Genomic DNA, 7892 nt, shown 5'->3' with positions numbered 1-7892 from the left:
CAGTGAATGCCCTTGCAAACCTGTGTTTTCTCTCACTCTGCAAGGATCTAAGTCTTGCAACATCTTCATTTTCTGTTTTAGACTTTTCTTAGTATATGTACGTAAGAAATTACAAAACAAATCAATTGATTCCTGTCGCACACTACAAATACTACTATATACAATAGTATACAATAGTACAACATTTTAGACACAGAGCGCAGGTCCTATTTACAAGCATTCAGTGTCCATGAGTACAGTGGAGAGGCCTGACCTCCTCTGACCCTTGGACAAGCCTTACCTCATCTGTGTCCTCTGGACAGGCCTCAATGTATTGAGTATAATTGATGGTAACAGGGTGAAAATGAGGTTACGCATGTCCAGGGGTGTAAATAAGCTGAGGCCTGTCTAAGGATGCAGATTAGTTGAAGTCTATTCAGGGTTGCAGATGAGGTGAGGATTGTCCAGGGGTACATAGGAGTTGAGGCCTGTATTGAAGAGTGTAGTGGAAGAGAGGTCTGTTCAGGGGTACAAAGAAGGTGAGCACTGTGTCTAAGAGTGCAGTGGAGGATAGGCTTCATGAAGTCTAGTCCACTGCACTCTTAGACACAGGCCTCACCACCTATGCTCCCCAGGAAAGGCCTCTCTCCCACTACAGTCTTGAACACAGGCCTCACCTCCTCTGTACCTCTGGACATGCCTCACCTCATCTGCACAATCTACTTCCTAATCTGAGGTAACACAGGTGACATCATTGTGAAAGGTTCAAATATATTTATTTAATCATGCAGACACTATTTATTCCTTCTCAAAAATGTAAAAGCCATTCATTTTCCCCAAAATCGTTTTTCACATCACATTTAAGAAACACAGCACAGGACCTATGTACAAACATTCAATTTCACTACTGAAACCTCACTCTTTCACAGAATACAAATCCTCTATCTTGCAAATGTTGATACCAAGCATTATCAAAAAACATGACACAAACCAACAGCAAAGAAACTCAATGTGCTTCCTACTCTGAGTTAACATAGGTAACATCATTGTGAAAGGGTCACATTTATTTATTTAAGCATGCAGACACTATTTATTCCTTCTCAAAAATGTAAAAGCCATTCATTTCCCCCAAAATCGTTTTTGACATCATATTTAAGAAACACAGCACAGGTCCTATGTACAAGCATTCCATGTCACTACTGAAACTTCACAATTTTACAAAATACAATTCCTCTATGCAAAGAACCTCAATGTGCTTCCTACACTGAGTTAACACAGGTAACATCATTGTGAAAGGGTCAAATGTATTTCTTTAAGCATGCAGACATTATTTATTCCTTCTAAAAATTGTAAAAGCCATTCATTTTCCCCAAAATAGTTTTTGACATCACATTTAAGAAACACAGCACAGGTCCTATGTACAAGCATTCCATGTCACTACTGAAACTTCACAATTTTACAAAATACAATTCCTCTATGCAGTAAAAACTTTTTACCAAGCATTATCAAAAAGCATGACACAAAGCAACATTAAAAAAACACAATTTGCTTCCAAATCTTCTCCATAGAGTATACAAGTCTCTATCTATATTAAATGAATCATTACTCACCTTTGCAAATGCTTTAGGAGATTGAGAACAGTGTCAGACACACACACCAATATTTCTTTAGCAGAGTAAAAGGTATGTACTCCAGGCACTGCAACCATGAATGGCACAGATAAACTCTAATTCTACACACATATTCCTCATGGTAACCAATCAAAACTCTTCCCTCTCTATTTTCAAATCAACACCCTTCCCCCACTCAGCCCTTTCTACCTGTTACCATAGCAACTCCCTCCTCACTGAGCTCTCAGGTTTAAAAGTTTATTCTACAATGTTGCAATTGACCTTAGCAAGGATGTTTGACCTCTCAATACCCCAGCTTATCCAGTGCAATGTTTCTTTAAATGACTTTTTCTTAACCATTCAAATTGCTTCTTTCACAAAACAGAACCATGCACCCTAACTTTCAGTTTTCAACTATCTGAATCCACCAATCATTGCTTGTGATTCAAGAGCACTGAAAGTACACAGTTTTATTTTGCAAACTCCTACTGTTCCAACTGCCATTTCATTCCCACACTTCATCTGACTGCACCAGAACCTCCTCTTACCATGTATTCTGTCTGGAGTATTGGACATAGCTACATCCACTGGGCTCAAAGGTATGCAGCTACCAGAAATTTTCACAACCTTGATTTACCAAATATGAACATCAAATGGATTGGCCAGAGAGGATTGAGATGTCATCAATTGATACCATTGGTGAAAACCTTTCTGCATCTGCCACACCCTCACCTCATAATTCTGCACTGTGGTGGAAATGACTTAGGCACTTTGACTGGGGTAGGTCTGGAAATGCTTTTAAAGGACACCTTTGAGGAATTGATGACACTTTTTCCTCAAACTGCCTTGGTATTTTCCAATATATGCCAAAGACATAAATGGAAGTGGTCCAACCAATTTTGTCCACAATTTGAGAAAGCACGGAAACATGTGAATAAATCTGTTTCTGCTTACATGAGAGACTATGGAATGGGTTCAATATACAACAATAACTTGCGTTACAACATGCACGATATCTACAGAGGAGATGGTGTGCACTTCTCAGATGAGGGGAATAGAATATTCCTCCTGAATATAAGACTGTGCATTAGAACCTACTTGTAGGTACCTAAATCAGCCACAGAACCCAAAAGCTCTTTTCAGAGCTACCCTACCTCTGATCACTCAAGATGATTAATTTTCTCTAACTTTTTTCACTGTTTTTCACTGAAGTACGCTCCCCGGTGCGCGTACCGGGCGCTCCCCCCACGAACATTTAAAAAAAAATTGGTTTTTTTGGGCCTATATGGGCCTCCTAAGCCCCCCTCAGAAAACCTAGGGGGTCAGGGAGTGTCTACCGTGCCCCCTTTTACCCATTCCCAACGTTGTTTGTCCTCCATCTTGTGTCTCAAATCTACCGAAACACAGGACTCCCGTAGCGCTGCCGGTACGCGTACCGGGGCGCGCACCGGTGAGCACTCCCCAAAAATTTTGAAATTTAATTTACATATAAACCACTGGCGAGCCTTTCACCAAATATAGAATAGGCCCTAGTACATACCAGTCCCTACCATTTTCCCAAATTTGGTGGAATTCCATTGAGCCATTTGGCCTGTAGCCCTGTCTAAATATCCTGAGGTAAATTACATGACTAAAACACATATGAAAGTGTTAGAATTTGCAACCAATGAAAATGTTACTTTCATTTTGTATTTTTATGTGCTGACATTTCATTGGTTATAGACATGAATATATATTAAAAATGAGAGGGAAACACGGCCATTTTGACTAGTATTACCTGAGGTACATTTATAAAAGATTTCCTCTGAAAACATCAACTCCTTTCTGAAAGGTAAGTTGGTAATTTGTAAGGGCAACTATGTTCTGCACTTTAACTTAAATTGGAAAAACGTTTTCTGATAGTTTTTTACTGTCCCTATGTAATAGTTATAGATTGAGATAGGCTTCTTTGTAATAGTTATGGATTGAGTTAGGCTTCTCTGGTATAATTATAAATTTACTTAGGCTTCATGACATGCACTTTTTAATAGTTCTACTTCCTGCCTAAAACCATACACTGCCGAAAATTCGCTTCACTGTTAAAAACTCAGAAATACCTGTCTGAACTTAAACCCAAAAGTACCCTAACTCAACTGATAAAGTTATTTTTTATGCAATTTACAGAAAGAAAATGGAAGAAAAACAACAACCCAATGTTATTTCTTTCGAAGTAAAGATTGAAAACAATCCAGATGAAAAAAAAGATGTCTTGGATTTCATGGATGACTCTATAGACCAACAATTAATTGACTGTTTGGAACAAATTGAATCATGCAATGATAATTATGAGGACATTCCAGACAATATAATGTTAGAAGTTTTATTACATTTTGAAAAAGAATCAGAAGAATAAATTTATATTTATTAATCAAAAATTGTTTGAGACATTATTCATTTTTATATGTAATTCATGAAGTACCACCAAAATGATTATAATATAAAGTGATACTTATAGTATTCTGTGCAACTTTTTTGTCTTACATGGTAAGTTTACTCATGTTCATCATCATAAGGGAGCAGGATAGACTACACATGATCCCCTAGGCCTTCTCAGGGAGTGCTTAAAGTATCTATTTCTGCTTTCCTGACAGACTATGATATGGATTCCATATACCACAATAACTTCTGTAACAACATGCAAGATATCTACAGAGGAAACGGTGTACATTAAATTTAAGACTCTGCATTGGTACCTACATGTTGGTACTTAAAACACCCAAACAACACAACAACTCTATTCAGAGCGACCCTACCTCTAAGCACTTTAAATTATTATTTTACTATTTCACTGGGTTTTCACCATGGTACGCTCCCCGGTACGTGTGTGTGTGGGGGGGGGTGAGGTGTGTGGGGGGGATGTGTGGGGTGTGTCTGTGAGGTGTGTGTGTGTGTGGGGGGGTGAGGTGTGTGTGGGTGTGGGTGTGTGGGGTGTGTGGGTGTGGGTGGGGGGGTGGGTGTGTAAGGTGTGTGTGTGGGTGTGTGGGGTGTTTGGGTGTGGGTGGAGGTGTGGGTGTGTGAGGTGTGAGTAGGGGGTGTGTGGGTGTGGGGGGTATGTGTGTGGGATGTGTGTGTGTGTGGGATGTGTGGGTGTGTGTGTGAGGAGTGTGTGTGTGGGTGTGTGGGATGTGTGGGTGTGGGTGTGTGTGTGTGGGGTGTGTGTCTGTGGGGTGTGTTTGTGTGTGTAGGATATGTGGGTGTGTGTCGGGTGTGTATATGGGGTGTGTGGGTGTGTGTGGTAGTGTGTTTGGCGGTGTGGGTGTGTGTGTATGGTGTGTATGTGGGGTGTGTGGGTGTGGGTGGGATGTGTGGCTGTGAGGGGGGTGTGTGTGTGGGGGGTGTGTGTGTGGATGTGTGTGTGTGTGGGTGTGGGTGTGAGAGAGGTGTGTGTGTGGTGTGTGTGTGTGTGTGTGTGGGGTGTGTGTCAGAGGTGTGTGTGGGGGGTGAGGTGTGGGGGGATGTGTGGGATGTGTCTGTGAGGTGTGTGTGTGTGGGGGGGTGAGGTGTGTGTGTGGATGTGGGTGTGTGGGGGGGTGTGGGGGTGTGGGGGTGTAAGGTGTGTGTGTGGGTGTGTGGGGTGTTTGGGTGTGGGTGGAGGTGTGGATGTGTGAGGTGTGTGTTGGGGGTGTGTGGGTGTGGGGGTGTGAGGGTTATGTATGTGGGGTGTGTGTGTGTGTGGGATGTGTGTGTGTGTGTGTGTGAGGAGTGTGTGTGTGGGTGTGTGTGTGGGGTGTGTGCGTGTGGGTGTGTGTGGGATGTACTTGTAGGTACCTAAATCAGCCACAGAACCCAAAAGCTCTTTTCAGAGCTACCCTTCCTCTGATCACTGCAAATGAATATTTTACACTAACTTTTTTCACTATTTTTCACTAAAGTACGCTCCCTGGTAATTATTTTTTTTTTTTTGCCCCACGGGGCCCTTTTATGGCACCCACATCAAACCTAGGGGGTCAGGGGGGGCTCTACCCTGCTTCCTTTTGGTCATTTCCCCCTTTGTTTTTGCCATCTCTTGTGTCTCGATCATACCGAGACACAAGATGGTGGCCGCACCGGACTGTTTAGAATGTTGACAGACGCCCGAGAGCCAATCAGCTTTCCACGCGTGAACTCACGTTACGCGCTGGTACGCTCCCCGGTGCGCGTACCGGGGCGCACTTATAGATATATATATTTTTTAACCTAAATTACTCAAAATCCTCTGGAGCACATATCTTGAGACATAGCAAAGGCACATCGGGCTACCAGTCCCTACAATTTTGCCAAGTTTGGTGTGAATCCATTCAGCCGTTCGGGCTAAAAGTGAGTCCAGCCACCCTATGGAAATTAACATGGAGAAAACACGTTGTATCGCGGCCCCCGCTTCACGAATCCCCCCCAAACTTTCAGGAAAGGAGCGGAGCGCAGCGAGGCAAATTTGAGGAAAATTACAGGCAGATTCCTCAATCTGCGCCAAAGTTAATCCCAATAGAATGGTGCGGATTTCCTATGGAAAACAATCCTAACTATAAATACCTACACCAGTAGGTAATATATATATATATATATTTATATATATATATTACCTACTGGCGGTCGCCAGTAGGTATCTATAGTTAGGATTGATTTCCATAGGAAAATCGCAACATTCTATTGGGAATAACTTTGGCGCCGGTTGAGGAATCTGCCTGAATTGTTCAGCAACTTTGCCTCGCGGCACTCCGGTCCCTCCCTGGAAGTTTGGGGGGGATTCGTCAAGCGGGGGCCGAGATAAAAGGGGGGTCCCAAAACGTGTTTTCCCCATGTTAATTTCCATAGGGCGGTCTGTCGCACTTTTAGCTCGAACGGCTAAATGGATTTTCACCAAACTTGGCAAAATTGTAGGGACTGGTAGCCCGGTGTGCCTTTGCTATGTCTCAAGATATGTGCTCCAGTGGTTTTTACGAAAATTTACTTTGAAAAAATATATATTGGGCTACATTGGGCTATATATATGTTAGAGCCCAAATGTAGCCCAATGTAGCCCAATGTAGCCCAAAGATGGCCACCAGAGACAAAAAAAAACAAATGTAGCCCAAATATCAGCCAGATGTAGCCCAACTATAGCCCAATGACAGAATGTCCCAGAGTGTTCTAAAGAACAACTAGAGCGCTAACAGTCTTACTTATGACAAAAGTATGGCACACCTGAAGTCATCTTGATTGGAATAAAGTGTTAACACTTAAAACATTTAATTTGAAAAGGAACAAAATGAGGGGTTTCATTTTGCCATAGAACTTTTATATATATATATATATATATATATATATATATATATATTACCTACTGGCGGTCGCCAGTAGGTATATATAGTTAGGATTTTTTCTCTATGGGTTTTTTGAAAATTCTATGTCTAATAACTTTGGCGTTTGTGGACGGAATTGGCTGAAATTTTCAGGAAAATGGCACATTTTGTTTCTGAGCAGCCCCTGAAAATTGGGGGGGGTTTCGTCCAGGGGGGGTCGAGAAAAAAGGGGGGTCCCAAAACGTGTTTTTAACATTGAGTTTTCCATAGGGCGGTTGGCCTCACTTTTAGCCCGAACGGCTGAATGGATTTGCACGAAACTTGGCAAAATTGTAGGGACTGGTAGCCCGATGTGCCTTTTGTAGGTCTCAATATATGTGCTCCAGTGGATTTTGAGAAATTAACGTTTAAAAAAAGATATATATCTGTAACAGCGGACTGGGCAGCGGCCCAGGACGCGTACTTTTCGCGCAACGGAGCTTTGTGAAGCGAAGCTGATTGGTTCTCCGGCGTCTGTCAACATTCCAAACAGTCCGTAGCGGCCGCCATCTTGTCTCTCGGTAGGATCGAGAGACAAGAGGAGGTCAAAACAAAGGGGGAAATAACTATAAGGGGGCATAGTAGATCCTCGCTGACCCCCTAGGTTTGATGTGGAGGTTTTAAAAGGGCCCCGCGGGGCAAAAAAAAATAATAATAATAATAATCGAACGGCTGAATGGATTTGCACGAAACTTGGCAAAATTGTAGGGACTGGTAGCCCGATGTGCCTTTGCTAGGTCTCAATATATGTGCTTCAGTGGATTTTGAGAAATTAACGTTCAAAAAAAGATATATATCTGTAACAGCGCACCGCTTCGCGTACTTTTCGCGTTACGGAGCTTTGCGAAGCGAAGCTGATTGGCTCTCCGGTGTCTGTAAACATTCCAAACAGTACGTAGCGGCCGCCATCTTGTCTCTCGGTAGGATCGAGAGACAAGAGGAGGCCAAAGCGAAGGGGCAAATGACC

Source organism: Lissotriton helveticus, chromosome 4_1, assembly GCF_964261635.1.
Source record: "Lissotriton helveticus chromosome 4_1, aLisHel1.1, whole genome shotgun sequence".
In the NCBI taxonomy this organism is placed as follows: Eukaryota; Metazoa; Chordata; class Amphibia; order Caudata; family Salamandridae; genus Lissotriton; species Lissotriton helveticus.
Note: the sequence above shows the minus strand (reverse complement) of the source record.